Source organism: Musca domestica, unplaced genomic scaffold (assembly GCF_030504385.1).
Source record: "Musca domestica strain aabys unplaced genomic scaffold, Musca_domestica.polishedcontigs.V.1.1 19, whole genome shotgun sequence".
NCBI classification, from domain to species: Eukaryota; Metazoa; Arthropoda; class Insecta; order Diptera; family Muscidae; genus Musca; species Musca domestica.
In genome coordinates this window covers 10,034,104-10,055,270 of record NW_026712245.1, presented here as the reverse complement: position 1 = coordinate 10,055,270, position 21,167 = coordinate 10,034,104, and the positions used below count along the sequence as shown (strand labels likewise).

Genomic DNA, 21,167 nt, shown 5'->3' with positions numbered 1-21,167 from the left:
CTATGATTATTCAAACTGGTGACCTTTATGGAGGAGGTTCCAAAGGAGTAGGGCATTTCGTGGCTGACCTAAGTAAAAATGTGCCTGATTTGGACTATATCGGCAACTTCATTTATCTTCACATGAAAAGTGTAATAATTTTTGAAAAATGTAGAAATGTGCTTAAAGTGCCAGATATAGTGGACCGAAGTATTCTACTGCATCAAATACTGAAAAATATTTTAAGAAAATCCAACATTTATTTCCAAGTTTATGCGATTATTTGTTAATCCAAACCGTTTGATAATGAATTCTATATTCATCTCAGATCGCTGTTTACCAAGTTTTCAATAATATCTGACTTGTTTCGCAAATTATTAGAGATATAAGAATTGAAAATTGTGACTCTTTGTGGGGGAGGTACCAGAAGGCTCAGACCGAAAATTTTTACGCAATCTTTTGTGTTAATAAAAATATTGGGATATGTGAAATTTGAGGGGAAATCGGATGCTTATCTCGCATTTATGAGCCTTTTGGTCGGATGCTTATCTCGCATTTATGAGGCTTTTGGTCCTTCAAAAATTTGATCCGATGTGGGGGAGGTACCAGAAGGGGTGCACCGATCATTTTCACGCCAGCTCTTGTGTTAATAGAAATATTGGAAGTGTGAAATTTGAAGGGAAATCGGATGCTTATTTCGAATTTATGAGCGTTTTGGTCCTTCAAAAATTTGACCCGATGTGGGGGAGGTACCAGAAGGAGTTAACCGATATATCCCATCTTCACGTCATATATTGTGTTACTAGCAATATTTTAAGGTATCGGATGATTATTTCGAGTTTTATGAGCTTAATGGTTATTCAAAATTTAGATTTTTTTGTGGAGGAGGTACCAGTAGGAGTGGACCGATGTATTATATCTTTACACCAGATTTTGTGTTAAAGGAAATATTGGGATGTGTGATATTTGAAGGGAATCCGATGCTAATATCACTTTTCATGAGAAATATAATTATTCAACATTTTGACCCCTTGAGAGTTGAGGTACTAGAAGAAGTGGTCTGACACATTCCATTTTGGTACCTTATAATGTGTTGATAGAAATAGTGGGATATGCCAAGTTTGAAATTAATCGGATGCTCAATACCCCTATTATGAGCGTGATAGCTATTCAAAAGTTTGACTCATTTCTGATGGTGGTACCAGAAGGAATGAACCGATATATTCCATCCCATATTCAAACCAGGGACTGGATTCTTGTTCTATGAAAATATGAAATGGAAAATATTTCCTTTATAAAATTTTTCATTTGACATTTCTTTCCTTTATAAAAGTCTTCATTTTACATTTTCATAGAACAAGAATTGAGGCTCAGGTCTTGTAAAGAATAAAAATATTGGGAAGTGTGAAATTTGAAGATAAATTTCGACCCTTTGTATGATTGAGTGGATCGAAATTTTACATTTTCGCACCTGACATAGGACAAATATTTGGATTTGCAAAGTTTGAACAAAAAAGTATGATCCTTTCTTGTTCCGTACGGTAAATTATTTTCTCGAAATATTTTGACCATTTTTGGGGAAGGTGCCAGAAGAAGTACACCGACATTACTCGAACTCCAAACTCAATTTAAATTTGACAATAATATTACGGTGTACCTAGTTTGGATAAAATCGGATACTTCTTTCAAGAGTTATCGTGCGCCCAGCTAAACTGACAGACGGACGAACATCTCTAAATCGACTCCAAATTTCCTGAAAAGGTTTTGGTCCAAAGAGACTTAGGGTCTAAAACCGTCATTGCTATGAAGCACGTTTTGGCCAGATCAAAAGCAATATGTAGCCATATTGCTGAGAGTATAAAAAGATGGACCTCTTTACGGAGTCTTCTATTAATAGGAGTCATTAAAAAGGGTTTAATATTTGGAACACTTCTAGAGATTCTTTTTATCCTTAAAAAACCCTTAAGGATGTTCTATGCACAAAGGACCTTCGAAAGGTCTTTTATGCCTGGGGTCCTATCAATAAAATATCTCTAAATTGTCTTATATCTATAGAGGAATCTAAAAGGATCTTCTATTCATAAAAACCTTATGCGGATCCTCCATTGATATAGAGCATTCCTTCAGTTAAACATCTTAAAATGGTCTACTATTCCTCAAAGACATTTAAAGGGGTTCACCTATAAATGACCGCTAGAGGGTCTTCTATTCATAGATAAACGTTTCACTATTGAAAACTTCTAAAGAATATTTTATCCACAGAGGACTTCTAAAGAAGGCAAGTTTTCAGGGAGTTTTCAAATCACCGTTGGACAAACCTGTTCAGTTCGTTAGATTCTTGGGTGAAACATTATTTTTTAAAAAAGACGATGATATTGATAAACCTTTTTCATACTAACACTGCAGACCCCATAAATAAACACACAATAAACTCACCTTTGTAGTAAAGAGGCTAGTATGAGAGCATATTCGAAAAGTTGTAAGTCCCTCCAAATTTTATAGTCTGAACCTCTGTAACACTAGTCCCGCTCTTAATATTTTTGTCAGCTAAAATTGTCACTGTCCAACATTTCGCCGTATACCTTAATGCCGAATTCCCAAATTAAGACAAAATTCCACTGCAGAAATGACGATATTTCTAAATGAGCGTAAAAAGCTTTGGTGTAGGATTATTATAGACTAAAAGGATTATTAAAGAGTCAGAGAACTCGCACTTGAGGTTTAAAGACTAATAGCCGTGCAAAAGGAGAACAATTGATTAGGCCACCCGAAGCTCTGCTACATTGATACCGATACAAATGTAATGATTTGATAGAGTCATGATTTGGATTGAGAGGTTCAGCTGAACAAACTTAAGTCTCTATCCTGAGTCTCAATGGTATAAGCAGGTCAAAATAGCTTTCAGTTTGAATTTCCTACTCAGAAAACTGCCAACTTAGAACCAATATCTTAACAGGTTGTCAAATTTATAAATTTGGAAACAGAAAAATCGGAGCCAGGTTATTAAAATAGTCGTTTATATTTAATTTGCCACTCCGTTTTTATATTCGTGATCAGCGTAAAATTCTAAAATTACTTAATTATGTTCGTTTGTTTGACGTAGATCTTTGAAATTTAAAAAGGGTAATTTTTTGAATTGAATCGGTGTTTTTTTTTGCGCATTCATTTCCTTTCAACATGCATACATAAACAGGGTCCTAATTCTTTAAATCTGATTCACTGTGCTTTATCAACAACTAATTAGCGCTCAAGTGATTTGTTATAAATAATTGCAATTTGAGTACAAAAAAATTAAAAAATAAAAATTACCCATTATAATTTTTGAAGTTATTAACAAATTTCCGTAAATTTACCACCCTATTTTGCATTTGATTTGAAACAGTCAATAAATATAACAATTCTCACACAATACAACTTAAAACGATTAACAACAACTCTTATGAGTGGTACTCATACTCAATAATCCCACACTCTTGCAATGATATCCGACTAATTCAATGGGTGAGTGCGTGTGTGTGTGAGGGCGATTATGATACACTCCAAGTGGGGTGACATTGATTCATTTCAATTTAAGTTGAAGAAACCAAAGCAAAGCAGTAACAACAACAAACACTTACCTCCTCAACCAAAGAGAATCACTTACAACCCACTTACACACATACATTCACTCACTCACGCACACACACCTCATGCTTTTCAACAATTACCGGTAACGTTTACAAAAGCAAATGCTGTTACTTTGTTGCGCTGTTGGACATTGCATACTTTTAGGGATGTCATTATTAACTCAGTCGTTGATTGTTTGATGGGTTGGTTGGTGTTAAACATTTTGCTACCGTTTTTCTTTTGAAATTCCCTTTTTTCTCTCTGGGTGGCTTGGCCGGGTTTTGGGGTGGTAGTCATTCATTGCGCCGCTGTTGTTGTAAACAAACATTGTTAAGCGTTGTAATGATACCATGTTTTGCAGCAGCAGCAAGAACAACAATTAGCTTGTGTTGCAATGTTAAAATCCAGCAACCACACCGCCACCAATGTACCTTTTGCATATTAGGGTTCTCAGGAATTTATTTGTGCAGTTTTTAATCCTTAAAAGTGTCGGTCATTATTGTAAATTTATTTGCCATCATTACAATGGAGGGTGTGGAAGCAAGGGTTGTGGGGACGACGACGGAAGGAAGAACGTTTGCTGTGTTTAATGTTTTTGTTTAACTAGCTCTTGAAACTTCATTAGAAATTGTTTTCAAGCTTTCTTTTGTGCAGAAAATTGAAAAAGGAAGAAATTCATTAATTGAAGGGGGCGGCTTAAACAATTTCCAAAAATTACAACAATTTTGTAATTTGGTCGTGTTTATGAGAGAGTGAGAATTAAAGGGGTATATTCGAAATAACATTGATGATAATAATAGTTAATATAATAATAATAATAATAATAATAATAATAATAATAATAATAATAATAATAATAATAATAATAATAATAATAATAATAATAATAGTAATAATAATTAGAATAATAATAATAATAATAATAATAATAATAATAATAATAATATAATAATAATAATAATAATAACAACAATAATAATAATAATAATAATAATAATGATAGTAATAATGATAATAATAATAGTAATAATAGTAATAATAATGATAATAATAATAATAGTAATAATAATAATAATAATAATAATAATAATAATAATAATAATAATAATAATAATAATAATAATAATAATAATAATATAATAATAATAATAATAATAATATAATAATAATAATAATAATAATAATAATAATAATAGTAATAATGATAATAATAATAATAGTAATAATAGTAATAATAATAATATAATAATAATAATAATAATAATAATAATAATAATAATAATAATAATAATAATAATAATAATAATAATAATAATAATAATAATAATAATAATAATAATAATAATAATAATAATAATTGATGTTAAAAATAATAAAAATATGATGTTGTTAAATGGTAAAAGTAATATTACAGGGGAAACACGAAATGGTTTTTGACGAATATGTTAAGAAAAATCTTTATTTCAAAGTCTGTTGGTCCAATTTTGAAACTCGGCACTCTGGAAAACAATAAAAAATTGCCATGTGTGTCACTAAGAAAAAAATCCAATATAAAGGCTATAATTCAAATAATATAGAGATACGAAATTCGACTTTATGTTAATCGATTAAAAAGCCTAAAAATCGAAGTTGACAATCGCATAATCGATTTATCGTAATGATTTTTTTATTTTCGATATTTGATCGCATTTTGATGTTAGGATTAAGTTTCAAAAAATTTATAAATCTTATTCGAGATTTAATTTTTCAGAGAACATTTTTAGAACAATAAAAAAATCCAAATTAAACAAATTAATAAACAGTCAGTTTGAATACCCCCCACCATTTGGAAATAATTTGGAAATTTTCAAAAAATAAAATCCGTTACAAATTCTGTTAAAATCTTAAAAATACCGAATTTAGCCGTTATATTGGGGTCTATACGACGTGGACCTACACAGGCTTTGTTTGTCATAAGCCATTACCATATTCAAATTCGAAACTTGAAATAAACGGTGAATAAAATCAACAAAATACCGTATATAGGGAGGTACCGTTATATCGAAGCTATACGAAGACCTGGACCTGCATAGCCAATTTTCTGTCACATCTCAAACAATTTCGGTGAGTATTGTACCTAAAATCGTCAAAATACCGAATATAGGGAGGAACTGATATATAGGGCTTATACGAAGACCTGGACCCGCATAGACAATTTTCTGTCACAAACTTTAGTTTCCATTACGAACTGTAAATACGTAATTTGAAACAATTCCGCTGAATAATGTCGCTAAAATCATCAAAATACCGAAAATCGGGAGGTACCGTTATATGGGGGCTATACTAAGACGTGGACCTGCACAGACAATTTTCTGTCTTAGACTGTAGTTTCCATTACGAACTTCAAATACGTAATTTGAAACTACTACGGTGAATAATGACGCTAAAATCATCAAATTACCGAATATTGGGAGGTACAGTTATATGGGGCCTATATGAAAACCTAGGTCTACATTGAAAGTTCTATGCAAGGATGTTTCTTACACAATAGGAACATATTATGTCAATTTACAGCAAATTAGGGTTGAAATTGTGACCAAAGCTGCAAAAAAAAAACTTGAGTCTGTCGGTATATTTATATGGAGGACGTGGACCTGCATAGTAATTTTTCTGTCTTAGCCTGTAGTATCCATTTCGAACTTCAAATACCAAATTTGAAACAATTCCGGTGAATAATGTCGCTTAAATCATCAAGATTGCGAATATCAGGAGGTACCGTTATATGAAAACGTGAACTTACATGGCCCATTTACGAACTTAACCTGCCTACTGACAAAATAAACATGTGTGCAAAATTTTAGCCTTCTATCTCAATTTGTTTGATAGATAGCGTGTTTACAAAAGACAGACTGACCACGGACATCGTTAAATCGACGATTATAAACTAAACAATACATGAGAACATCGACAAATTTTCATACAAACGAAAGAAATTCTTGAAAAATGATAATTATCTATCATATAGGCTGATTGCGGCTTTAATGCCCTTAACTGTTGTGGCGCCCTCTGGTGTGAAAATAAAAATTCGTCCCTCCGTGTATTCATTATTTAGACTATGATCACCCATAAATTGAAACACGAAATCGGATTTAGTCAACTTTGGATTCTAAAAAAAAATATTTTTTTGAATCAAAAATAGCAGATTTTGATAATTACTAATATATTTGAGCTCATATCTATTTTTCGGATCATATATTTATTTGTATCCCTTCTTGAAATATTGTATTCTACCTGCTTTTTAAATATTTTTTTAATTCCTAAATTATAGCTTTATATAATGCTTAAAAAAAGAGTAGGTCTAGATAGAACATTCTAAAAGCGTAATAACATCGTATTAGTGAAGAGGGGGAGAGGACAAAATCACTTACTTAATGACAAACAAATCCTCCTCATCAATAAGCAATGATAACACCCAATTTTACAACCCCCCGTCAGCAGTTATCGCTCTCAAATCGAAATTGTAACAGAATTGTTATTCAAATGGAAATGAAGCAACATAAACACACACACACACACTTCCACACATTAGAGCATTTTTTGCAAATAACGAATTAAATTGTCCATGGCTAAATATGTACATATGGATGGTTGGATGGCATGGTTCGATGGTTGACACGACAATTCATTAACGATATACAAACAAATCGGATGTGATGCGTATGGTTTGTGATGTTGTTGGCGACACAACCCAAAATATATTACCAACTTAACGCCTTTGGGCTGCACAGTGGGGTGTCCGAGCCATCCAGTCAACCAACAGGAAGACCCACACACACACCAGAAGCCACTAAAAAACTCGTCATAATAGCCAAAACACGGCAGGACATTGCTTCCAAAAAAATAAAACCAAACCGAAAAAAAAATGAGAACAAAACGACAGGCGTCAGCCTGCGACCGGAGATGCGTAGCCAAAAGGCAAAAAACAAACGCTGTGATCCATTGTTGTTATAGTTGTAGGCAGGAAAACGAAACAAACAAAATTGCCATCCAATCATGACAAAATGATGCTGCTAAATTTAATGACTCGACTCGGCAAAAAGGACACAAAGACGGAGAAAAAAGTAGCATTTTGCCAAAAAAGTAAAAGAGACGAAAGCAAACCACAAACACTCAATGAATGTCAAGCAGAGTCAGACTGTGGGGGAGACTCCTCCTCCCACCCATATTTCGATTGGCAATGATATTGTGTCTGTAATATTTCTGATGGGATAATTTATCAAATTGTATTCACAAAAAAAAAAAGAAAAATTATTGCTCCTAATACAGTCATATGTACACATGTCTGTATGTAAATTATATTTTGACGGCTGTCAAATAAATCATTTGTTTGCCATGAATTAATTTAAATAATAAAACTATTTAGTTTATGACTTTTTAAATATATCAATATATTTTACATGAAATAAAAAATAAAACGAAAGTGGGCTGAACATTTAGTTTTTTAAGCATCCTACAACAAGTGTACATTGAACATACAGTTATAAAGTCGGGTAAAGGCAGAACTTTTATTGTCTGGAGTAAGAATTGTTTAATAATGTATGCATAAATATATGTATGGTATTAAATCTGTTCATAGACAAAGGGCAGGGAAAAAATTAGAGGTTTAACAAAATCACTTCGGAAACATATCCATAAAAATAATGGAAGAGCCCTGTCGTCTTTTTTCCCAGAACCTTTTTATCGGCGCTATGGTAGCTTCCTCAAGCCGTGTTAGGATGTGCATATCAAAATATTCATCTGAAAACTCTCAAGTATATATTCTTGATCAGCATAAATCAGGACATAGGGCACACTATTGTAAGAAGTTCTTTGGAAAATCAGATTTTAATATCACTTTTCATTCGGACTAGACCATTTATAGCGGAATCGGGCGTTTTAAATAGTTTGAAGGTACTTTTCCCATCCTCCAGCCTAATTGGAAGGAATTTGAAAAAAATTTAATTTATAGAACATATCCTCGCAAGTATTTAATGTAGATCCAGTTTTCGAAATTACCGCCCGATTTTAGTCCCATTTTTCAACTTAATTGGCTACCATTTGGTAGTTTGTTTTGTGGCTATAGATATAAAAACAAAACCAGCCTTTGTGGTAGTACAAGAGCCCAGATATGCCTGGTGCCTTGGTGGTAGTACAAGAGCCCAGATTTGCTTGTTTTTACTCGCGAACATTCGTGTGAGAAGAGAAGTTGTTATACATCAAATCTTCATTCTTTGATAAAAGTGAAACATGATCCTGAAGGTCTTCTACGAGAGTTGGCTTCATCCTCTTATCGTATATTTTATGATAAATGAAATTCGGGTCTTTTATAACAGAACACATCGCCAGTCCTCAAGATGAGACTTCAAAGTTTTCTATGAGACTAGACTTCTTTGAGTGAAGAACTTGGGGCCTTCCATGTGAGAAGATATCTTTTGCCTCTGTTCTGGAGTATTTTGGGGATTAATCTCGAGGTCTTCTACGATAAAAAATCTACGCTTCTTCTCTTAAAAAAAAAAACACCCAATTCTTCTTTAGCGAAAACATCTAGATCTCCAATAAATAAATGTCATGGTATTCTGTGAAAGGTCTTCCATGGAGAAGACTTCAGGGTCTTTTTCGAAGTGTACCTTAGGGTCTGCTATGGAGAAGACCTCAGAGTCTTCTATGGAGAAGACATCAGGGTCTTCTTAGTAGAAGAACTCAGAGTATTCTTTGGAGAGTACCTTAGGGTCTTCTATGGAGAAGACCTCAGGGTCTTCCTTGGAGGAGACCCAAGGTTTTTCAGGGAGTAGTCCTTAGGGTCTTCCATGAAGAAGACCTTAGAATCTTTCATGGAGAAAACCTCAGGGTCTTCTTTGGAGAATACCTTAGGGTCTTCTAGGGAGAAGATCTCAGGGTCTTCTATGGAGAAGATCTCAGGCTCTTCTTTGGAAAAGACCTAAAAATCTTCTATGGAGAAGACATAAGGGTCTTCTATGGGGAAGAACTCAGGGTCTCCTATAGCGACATAAGGGTTTTCTAGTGGGAAGACCTCAGGGTCTTCCATGGAGAAGATCTCTTGGTTTTCTTAAGATGACCTCTTTAAGGGATGATCTCTTGGGCTTCGAGCGGATTTTTTCTCAATCAAAGTCTACTCGCTCTTATTAGAGTTGCATAAAAGAATAAAACAAATTCGGGTTTTTTATTCGCAGAAGCGCTCTTGCTCGAAAACGAGTAAATTTTGCTCTCTTTTGCTTTTTTCGTTTCTTAAACAACAGCAAAATACTTTAACTACACAAAAAATACCTAAGTCAAAAATAATTATTACGATGAGCAAATATTTAAGAAAATCGAATGCTTTCCTCGTTTTCCATTGCAAATTCTGTTATCTTTTGAAAAATTAGCCCTTTTGTGGTGAGAGAGCATATTATGAGACTTATTATTATTTAAAGGAGTTAAACCCAAATTTAATGCTTCCTACACTCTATGTGAGCTTTATAATTAATTTTAGTTTTCATTTTTGGTGGGGAGGTACTGAAGTAGAGGAGCAATTTTGAACGCTTTCGAACTCAATCTAAGTTAGGTAAAAATATTAATAAACTATTATTGTACCAAGTGTGCACCAAAGCTGATACTCTAGGCTGACAAAGGGATGGACATGGCTATATTGACTCCAAATGTCTTGAAAAAAAAAATCCCGACCGAGGAGTGTTTGGGTCTCAATAAATTGTAAAATTAAAAAATATGTATATTCATCTTTTTGCCCAAAGAGAAAACAATGAATAGTGGGCAATTTCTATAGCTGTCGCTCAAAACATGCGAATATTCAGGAGATAGAAAATCTTAAATCTTCTAAGAACTAAGTTGAGAGAATTTCTCTCTTGAAAATGTGCCATAGAATTAAAATATTAAATATTTTTTTAAACAACATATGTCGAAATTGCCGAATTTATCTTAAAAACAGTCCACTTTTTCCGAATCCTTTTTTGCTATGAAAGCTTTTTTTGGGATTTTGTCTGTTTTCCAATTCTAGATTTCTATGTTGACATCCGCCGTTCTGAAAAATGTCAACATCATAAATCAAATGCAATCAACACCAAACTTTTGTGAAATAAAAGTATTTCACCAAAAAAAAGTTATTTAAAAAAAAAAACATTATTTTTCAAATTAATTAACAAAATTAAAAATTTTCACACAATAACTTTCTTAATAAGCCGAAACTTTGGCAAAAAGATTTTTTATTTGGCAAGCCAACGATGGGACGACGGAAAAAATAAATTAAAACTCAAACAAACGTCAACATCGCACAAAAAAAATAACGTTTGGAAAAAGAATTAAAAAATACACCGCCGCAATTCCTTTAGGCCAAGTACATGGTTAATCAGCCAAATGAAATGGAAGCTGGCGGAGTGGCGAGGGGGGAAAGGAAGGAGGAAAATATATGAATTACTGATACACCCACTCGCACACACACATGTATGTGGCTACGTGTTTGAGGGGAGTTAAATTTAATTTCCGTTTGTTGAAATTCATGGAATATTCATGGCTGAAAACATCAACGACCCACCATTCACACTTGCTACTCACTTGTTCGGCTGCTCTCTCTCTCTCTCTCTCTCTCTCTATCCCTCCCACCCACACACAGCCGAGAACATAAATCCAACATTCTTTACGCATATTTATACTGTCCCTGCTGCTCTCTTTTACTCCTCCACGGCGTTCAGTGTGGGTGGTGGCGAGAAATAAAGTTCTGCTTTTTTCAGAAAAGTTCCTACATTTCAACGCCACTCTGTCGTCCTGATGCGCTGCCGTTGACTGCTTTTTCTGTTAATTACTTAATGAATAATTAAATATTGGCTTAATTTGGTTATTAAAAATTTCGATGTCGGCATCCGAACGGCACAGCAGTTACAAACGAAATGAAACCCAGTCACTCACTCACTTGGTCGGCCGTTCGGGCATCGGCATCAGATGTTGGAGCAGAAAACAAAGTTGGCTGTAATGAGTTTGGAGATTTATTTTTATTTGTTCGGGGTTTTGATGGAGCCTCCTTAATTGTAAATTGAATCATTCTGAAATTGTTGTAATGAGACAACATATTAAGGGAATGATGAAAATCAAAATGATTACCACTCCAAACCTCCGTTTGGGTCTTACACGTGCAGGCAGCGAAATGAATTGTTAATTTTATGAAATTCAATTTAATTGTTTTAACAAAGAGCTTGTGTGAATTTTAGAATGTGATTTCATTTAAAAGTAGGGATAAAAGAACACAAAAAAATGTTTTTTTTTAATCCTCCTCGGCAACTAACCCTTTGTCTATAGATACTAGAGTGACAGAATAAAGTAATTTCAACATTTCCATAATTTTGCTCTTCACGAAGATGGAATTCAAAAGCATAGATAATGCCGGACCTCTCATATAAGAAAATCGTGCGCTTAATGTGAGACCACCTTTATAGACCTTAATCTGTAATAAACATTATATCCTTTCAATAGAAGTTTCGGTAGGGGCCTAGAAAAATATCATCATATCTGAAGACCTATTGCTTCTTAATAAGAAAAATGCTTTGTGGGCTTCATGTAATTCACACAAGAATGCTAAAAAATTACCGACAACCAAAAATAGCTTCCGTACATCCTAAGAAGCAGCACTTCTATTGCGATAGGAAAACGTGATCAAATCCTTGCCAAAGCAAGGGACGGTGCAGATATATTGGTCCTATACCAGGCCCACACTTACTGCTTCTAACGAGGGCGTGGATCAGATTTCAAACATTTTTGAAAGGTGATAACTTACTCAATGAGAACATCAAATACCAAAAATATAGCAAACTTCTTTGATAAATGTGGCCAAACCCTTCATTATACTAATGTCAGGCGGAACAGTTGTATGAGGTATATACAGGGTGAGATAAAAAAACTGCAACAAAGTCAAACGAATGAAAGCAAAAAATGTCGGAAATAGCATCAAATATTAGTATAAGTTTAGATTTGTTCAAATTGGTCACATTTCGAATTATGGCCTTCAAACAGCCAATGAAACCGTCACACGCTGCCCGAATGTTGTTCTGCGGTATTTTGTCCCATTCCAGGCAAAACGCTTGCTTGAGGTGATCGACACTTTGGTATTTCTTAGTGCCAACCTTGCTTTTCAAAATACTCTAGACACAATAGTATAACAGATTGGTGTCCGGAGATTTTGTGGGCATTGTGCGCTAGAAATGAAGCGAGGAACCTAATTTTGTAACTACTCTTGGGTGGCGCGTGCTGAGTGCGATGGTGCTGAATCCTGTTGGAATATCCAAGGTCTACGGCCAAAGTGTTTGCGTGCCCAAGGCCCTCGTACACCCTCCAGAATATTTTTGCGATAATATTCGGCATTTATTCTGATGCCACGGTCGATTAACACGAGCGGTGAGCGACCATCGGCTGTTATGCGACAATCGGCCGAGGTGCACATTTTCAGCTGAACTCTTTGGCAAGTAAACACGAACATTTTGTTTGTTTACAAACTGCTGGACAACGAATGTTTTCTCATCGGAGAAACCCAAATTCGGCAGTTCACCACTTTCGGTCAAGCGAAGCAACTCTTTAGCTCTTTTGAGTCTATTTTCTTTCTGTTGTGTTGTAAGTTCTTGCCCATTTTGGACTTTCAATGGCATTACCCCGAGCTCATTTTTCAATATTTGCGAAAGGAAAATTACGATATGTTCAGGTTACGAGCCATTTTTCGGTCGCTTCTTTTCTTTTCGAACCATTTCTGTTGATGTTGCTGTTTTCTTCCGTCCACTTCCTTGACGTCGGGCTACGCTACCGGTATCACGGTAACGAGCGATGGTACGAGACACAAAAGATTTATTTACCTTTAAATGCTGAAGTGCTCTAACGATAGCCAGTTGTAGTTTTCCAGCCAAATATAAAGAAATCACACTATAACACTTAAATTCCATCACGAATACATTTTTTTTCCGCAAAATTCTCACCAAAATGCTTTTGTACGCTTGTAAACAATATAATGGGCTATCACTGGAATAATTTTAATAGCTGTCGGGCGATTGCCTTAGAAATGATAGCAGTGTGAAGTAGGTTGCAGTTTTTTCATCTCACCCTCGTAAGAAACGAGCACTTCTGCTTTCGAGCAAATTGGAGCTTGATTGGCATCTAGACTTTATGACAACAACATATTTCCTACTACACCATTAAGCCAAAAACACTTTGGTAAGCACTTACTTCCTAAGATATATTACTGGGTAATGAGTGCAATAAGGTCATTTGCTTCAAAAACAGCTTCGCAATAACTAATTATTTTTCAACCTACGATAATGTGAAAGATATTTCGTCGATGTCACCTTGCAATGTTGTTTTTAGGCTTATTTGGGCGTCACAAATGTTTCAGAACTAAGATCGATAAGATTTTTACAATATCCTGTATAATTTTTAAACCATCCACCATGGTATTAAATGAGATATAAATGCCTACACATAGGTATAGTTCCTTTAAAGTAAGTATATTCGAAGGCTGCGACCTTGACCAAAATTTCAAATTTGGGAGATCCAACATACGTCAAATATTACAACACGGGATTTAAGAGATGGACGGGAAATGACGGCTATGAACCAGCCAACACTCCCAAAAAATGAGCTAAAGAAAAGGAAACGATTTTATGTTAATTTATTATTGCCAACATAGGTCGACTTTCGCTTATTAGACACATTCATTAATCACAATTCGTCATTTTTTCACAAGGCAAAAGTAGAAATGTCTCGTAATTGAATTTTGCCCTTGGTTTCCATTTTCATTTCAAGCTCCTCATTTTCAAATTTTTCTGGAAAATCTTCCTAGGTACTATTGTAGAGTATTTCTTAAATTATATAATTCCATAAAAAAATCTCAAATACTACCTCCCCCATTACACACACAACCATTTACATACCCCTACACAAATGGTGATTGCATGTTATGTCTATAAAGTAAAATACTCAAGTTTTGAGTGCAACTGACTTTGGGCCTAAGGCAAAAATTAGACATTTTTATCTGACATTGGCTGGCTAGCTGGCGGACTGACTGCCTGCATGACTCTCTGTGTGTGTGTGCTTAGAAGCTCTGGCATATGGCACGAGTATGGCGACAAGGATACTTGTTTTTGTGTTTCGGGCAGGCTATCTATGCAGTGATGTTGCTCCATGGGCCATGATACTCCATGATGACGATGATACTGACGACGATGAGGATGATGGTGAATGTGCACATGGGAAAATTTAATTACAACCAAAGGATGAGTGCTTAATTAGAGGCAAATAACATTTTCGTTTTTACTCTCAAGTCTCGAGAAAATGCAATCATTTGTAAGACCCCTTTTCCCCCTAACTGCCATCCACCATTCTCGGATTTTTACTTAAGGCAATATAAAATGCAAAAAATGCACACAACGAGACAGCCATTGGAAGAAGATGGATAGATGCAGAAATACAAACAGAGGAGATTCTATGAGACAAAAAATCTAAATTCTCGGCAAATGCAATTATCTAAATGTAGAGAGAAATAGAAAAGGGTAAAAATAAAATTGCACAATAAAAGTAAGAAAGGGGTATGCAATAAAAAAATAACGAAATACAGATAGAAGTCAGCTCCATATGGTCATTTGAAATAAAAATTGTATTACAATTAAAAAAAAAAAGATAACCAAATTTCTTTCCCAAAAATTTAAGTCGGCCACCAATTTTTTCTTTTTTATTTCTATTACCATTTTTTCCAAGTCAAAACTTCATTTGTTATTCTCTTTCGGCCGCTTGCATAACCAAATACCCCAAATTGAAACTGCCAGCGAGAAAGACAACAACTCTCCGGTTTTTTTATAATTCCATTTGAAAGATAAATGATGATAACTTTCAGCAGCAGGAAAAAAATTTCCACCGCGAAGTATTTCAATGCTGTGGCCAAGGCAATCAACAAGAAAACGAAATATCACCCACCAAAAAAAAAGAAGAGGACACCGAAAACGAATGAAATGAAATGTTGACGGAAAATGTGTGTCTTTCATTTGAAATCCGTGGAATTTACGCGAAATGAAATTTACATTTGCGGCTTAAATGTTTCCTGAAGTATTACAAATTTATTTGAGTTTTTTTTTTGTATTTCCTTAACAGGAAAACGCGAAAATCTGAAACGTGATTTAAAGGGGATTATTATAGCACTTTTTGAGGTTTGGTTGACATTTTAATGTGAAGCTTTTTATTAAGTCATATGGGTCTCGAATGTTGTTCAAATTAATTTTTTATAATTTTTGGAAATAAAAATAGAATTTGATGTGCAGGTAGCATCATAATAACATGGAAATATCAGATCGAACATGATTTTCATGGTTCATTTAACCTCCATTCATTAAATGTCAAATTTTGGTACTAAAGTTTATATTCCAATGAAGAAGTAAAAAGGATTTTTAAAATTTTTTCTAATTTGTCACGAAACGGAAAGCACTAGAATTCTAAAATTTGGAATGAGTTACCACTGATGAAGTCCAGCGTGGTGTGTACCAAAAGGTTTTAGCAAACTGAAACTTTAAGTGGACGAAAGGTACTAATTTGGTATAACTGGAAAATATGATTGATATAGGAAAATGGTTTTCAAAACCCGTAGTGATGTGTACGAATCGAACTAAATGTTACTAAATTTGGTATAATTTTAGGTGAAACGAAAAGGTAGAATGTTGAAATTTAGTATAATGTCATTTTAAGGGTATACGGTTGAGATAAAGAGGTTGTTTTTGAAAAGTGTACAATTGGTATAAGAAAAGTACGAGGATCACTATGATAAGCAGGTAGATTTGGCAATGCGAACTATATTCTACTAAATATTACTAGATTTGGAACTAAGTGTTAAAAAAACTCGAGTTGTGAGTTTTGGTACTGTTGTGCATTTTGCGTACTGTACAGTATACTATAAGTATAAAATCCGGTATAGAATGTAGAAATGGAGATGTAAGGATATCAAATTAAGCGGTAAGGATCCAGTAAGAGTGATAAGGATTTAGGAAATGGGGAGTTTTTGGAAATGTGTAGTAAAAGAGTTCGAGTTGTAGATATTTTGATCCGAGGGTCACTATGACCCCGTATCTCTTTGTAAGGATGTGCGGTGCACGAAAAGTACTAATTTTAGCATAGAGTGTGCAAATAACTGTGGAATTATGATTTTTTGTGTAAAAGGATCCGCTACGAATGTGAAGGATTTAGATAATGGTTTGGGTTTTGAAATGCGTTCCATATAGTGTCCGAACAGTTTGGGTATAAAGTGTAGGAAATTGTTAATTTTTCTAAAAGGATCACTATGAGCTTTTAGATAGAAAGGCGGATTTGAAAAAAAAACGTTCTTTAAATTGTACGAAAAGTACTGTCTTCGGTATGGAGGTTAGGAATAGTGGTGCAATTATGAAATTTTGTAAAGGGACAATGGGATGTTTCTAGAAATGCGTGCTATATAATGTCCGAAAAGTTACAAATCGTACTAAATTTAGTATAAAGTGTAGGAAAGAGAGCAAAAAATGTCGGAAATAGTTTCAAACTTTAGATTAAGTTTAGATTTGTTCGAATTGGTCACCTTTGGCACGAATTATGGCCTTCAAATGGCCAATGAAACCGTCACACGCTGCCCGAATGTTGCTCTGCGGCATTTTGGCCCATTCCCGGCGAAGCGCTTGCTTGAGGTGATCGACACTTTGGTATTTTTTAGTGCTTTCCAAAATACTCCAGACACAATAGTCCAACAAATTGGTATCCGGAGATTTTGGTGGCCATTGTGCGCTGGAAATGAAGCGAGGAACCTCATTTTGTAACCACTCTTGGGAGGCGCGTGCTGAGTGCGATGCTGCTGAGTCCTGTTGAAATGTCCAAGGTCTGCGGCCAAAATGTTTGCATGCCCAAGGCTTTAATACACCCTCCATAATATTTTCGCGATAATATTCGGCATTTATTCTGATGCCACGGTCGATTAATACGGAGAGCGACCATCGGCTGTTATGGCGGCCCACACCATCACCATGGCCGGCGTTTGAGTTCTGGTGGCCAACCAAAGGTGCACATTTTCACCTGGCCTCTTTGGCAAGTAAACACGATAATTTTGTTTGTTTACAAACAGCTGGACAACGAATATTTTCTCATCGGAGAAACCAAATTCAGTGGTTCACCACTTTCAACCAAGGGAAGAAACTCTTTACCTCTTTTGAGTCTATTTTCTTTCTGTTGCGGTGTAAGTTCTTGCACTTTTTGGAATTTCAATAACTCTAGCTGAGCTCAGTTTTTTGTAAACAGTATTTTCTTTAATAGAGTTACTATCTTCATAAGTTTAAGATGAATTGTGTTATGATATTTATATTAAAGAAGAGACAATCGACATTTTCGGGTAGGAGGGTTGGTACATATTCTCTGATATCCTGGATTTCTAAAATTCGGGTATTTGAGGTAGGAACAGAACGGTTAACATTCGCTTTTAACTTACTTTGAAGTAGAGTTTGAACAAATTATTATAGGACGATTATAGTAATTTTTTAATCTAAGGTCAAAGAGGATAAAGATTGGTATTTTTTGAGACTGTGTATTTGAATTCGAATTGTTAATGAATTCCTTAAGGAGGATCAAATTTGGTTTTTTAAACATTTTTTACTAGCCTCAGGGTCTTACATCTTTATTTTGTAAGAATTTTTATTAACTTTATGTTGGCTTAAGGTCAATTGAAAACATCAGTGTTTTATTTTTATAATTCTGATTTTTATTTTCCGATATTCTTTTAACCTTCTTCAGTGAATTTTTAAAAATCTCTTCAAACAGCAAAGGTCCTAAATCGAATTTTTAATGAACACCTAAATTATTAATTTTTAAAACATTTTTTTAATATCCTTAAGACCTTATTTCGTGGATCTTTTAGATTTATTAAAGAACCTTCAATCTAAAAAAAAAAAATTTATGCGTCTTTAAGGACATAAACTCAAAAATAGAGCAGTGTTGACATATTTGTTCGGTAAACCGTAGTATTATGTTGTTGTCTAATAGTCAGGCTTAATTCCATTATTGTTGTTTTTATAAAAAAAACGCCCTTTGTTTGTTAGTGGAGACAGATTTTGTCTAGTAGTTATTTTTAAAATAACTTCTGGGGGGAATATCCCGGACAAAAAACAAGGGAACTGATGAGGATTGGTGGCTCTTTCCGAAACCTAGGTATTCCCCGCCTTACCCCCTGGTAACATTGCTGTCTTTCTCCACCAATAAACAAACGTTGTTTTTATAAAAACAACAATAATGGGATTAAGCCTGATTATTTTGCAACAACTAAATTCAACAATTTGAAGGAGTAACATAAATTTCGTAATTAAATACCGGGAAAATGCGAACTTTAAAGATTTTTTTTTTAAAATGCCAAAAGGGCTTGAACGGGCTAGGGCGTGGTTTTTCACAATTACTCCCCCTTTCACTCAGTTCTTTATTACTACGCCACTTGCCATCATGTAAAAGAACAAGAGTTGCTTCATAGCATCATCGTCACCATAGTCCCCCCAACAGAATGATTATGCATGACCGATGAACGATATGTTTATTAATAAATACAATTAGACAGTAAAAATATTTTAATTCTCTTCAATTAAGAATTAATTAAGAGACACACAAAACGACTTGGACGACCGAACCAGAGCGACAAATGATATTTATGGGAGGCATGTCACACTGAAAGCGAACCAAAGTGAAGTGAACACCCAACAGCTTGGCTTGCAAAGGGAAATGCTGAACTACACAGCTCCCCATTGCAGCATATTATAGCAACAAAAAATAATAACAACAAAAAAACTATGATATGGGATTACCATCATCCATACATGGTGGTAAGAAGGATCCCCCTCTCCTTGCTGTTGTTGTTTTTTCATAATGTTTGCTTTGCATGCAAAACCCTGCTGCCCAGTTTCCAATTCACAAGAACGGGTGTCTTTAATTGTTTAATTGGAAACATTATAATTGACACGATTTGGATTGGGTTTTTTTATTTTCAGTATTTTTTAAATAAAAAATGTGAAACAATGGAAAAAGTTATTGTTGTTTGTGTTGTTGCTTTATGCGGGTTATGAGCTGTTGTAATATCCATTAACAGATAGAAAAGAAAATATTCTCAAGCGCAAATCAATGAAGATGATGGATGAATTACAGAGTTTTAATGGAATTATTTAGGCCTATTTGGGAAATTATGCAATGATGAAGAAAGGGGAGGGACACAGGAGGAATGGAATTCATTGAAAAGAGTTTGGTGATTTGTATTTTTTCATTCAATTATTGAAAATCAAAATTTAATTAATTCTCGAAATTTTTTAATAAAGTTATGAAGAGGAACGATACGGGGAAGATTTATTTAATTTGAGAATATTTTCTCAAATATGACCCATCACCGGAATCTAAAAATCGTACACTTTTTTTGCAAAATTTGAACTTTTTTGATTGGCCTCAAAATTGATATTTGGTATGGGTTGTGTGAGTTTATATTTGAAAATAAAATAATATTCCTCCTGCATTTTTAAAATTCAAACCAGTAAAGTAAAAAGTAAAGTTCAAAAGACTAAATATGCCGAAGCATTTGTATCTTTTAAGTTCGGACTTGTATTGCCCATTTGATATATATGGGAGCTATATCCGGACCGATCTTGATTAAATTTGGCAAAGATATTTCTGAGCTGTATTACCCTGAATATCGTTGTTACGGAGTGCATATTACGGCTGTGGGTAACAATTACAACAAATCGGATGAACAATATATATGGGAGCTATAGCTATATCTGAACCGATCTTCACCAAATTTGACATACTAGCTTCTAGACTCAATTCGGTCTTAAGTGCGAAATTTTATCCCATTTGGGCAAAAATTAGACGTTTGGTGCACAATAAAAGGTAAATCGGACGATTTTATATGTGGGAGATATATCCAAATCCGGACCGATCTCGATAAAATTTAGCAAAGGTGATTCTGAGATGTATTTAATATATTTCCCCAAATATTGCTGTTACGGAGTGAATATAACGGCTGCGGAGGACAAAAATAACAAATCGGATGAACAATATATATGGGAGCTATAGCTATATCTAAACCGATTTCGATCAAATTTGACATACTTATTTGCAGGCCTAATTTGGTTGTATGTGCAACATTTCATACTATACGGGCTGATATTACACGTTTGGTGCACAATAAAAGGCAAATCGGACGAAGATATATATGGGAGCTATATCTAAATTATTACCGATTATCTCCAATTTCAATAGGGTTCGTCCTTGGGCCAAACAAATGATCTGTGCAAAATTTCATTTGGATCGGGTAATAAATGCGAACTGTACTTCTTTCACAAAAATACATGGACAGACGGATGGACGGACATGCATAAATCAACTCAGAATGTGATTCTATGCAGATCATCAAAAGGAACTATGGGTCTATCTCGTTTCCTTTTGCCTGTTACAAACAAATGCACAAAGAATAATACCCAGACCACCTTGTGATGTAGGGTATAAAAAGCTACACATGCTACACTTAAAAGGTTTACTTAAATCATTTCATT

The 21,167-nt window shown here is 34.4% G+C and overlaps 1 protein-coding gene across 2 annotated transcripts in view; it reads left to right on the top strand.

The window, feature by feature from the left end:
• The window catches only part of LOC109613748 (paired box protein Pax-6-like), a 115,570-nt gene that overhangs the window by 87,354 nt on the left and 7,049 nt on the right, over positions 1 to 21,167 (top strand). The window lies entirely within an intron of this gene.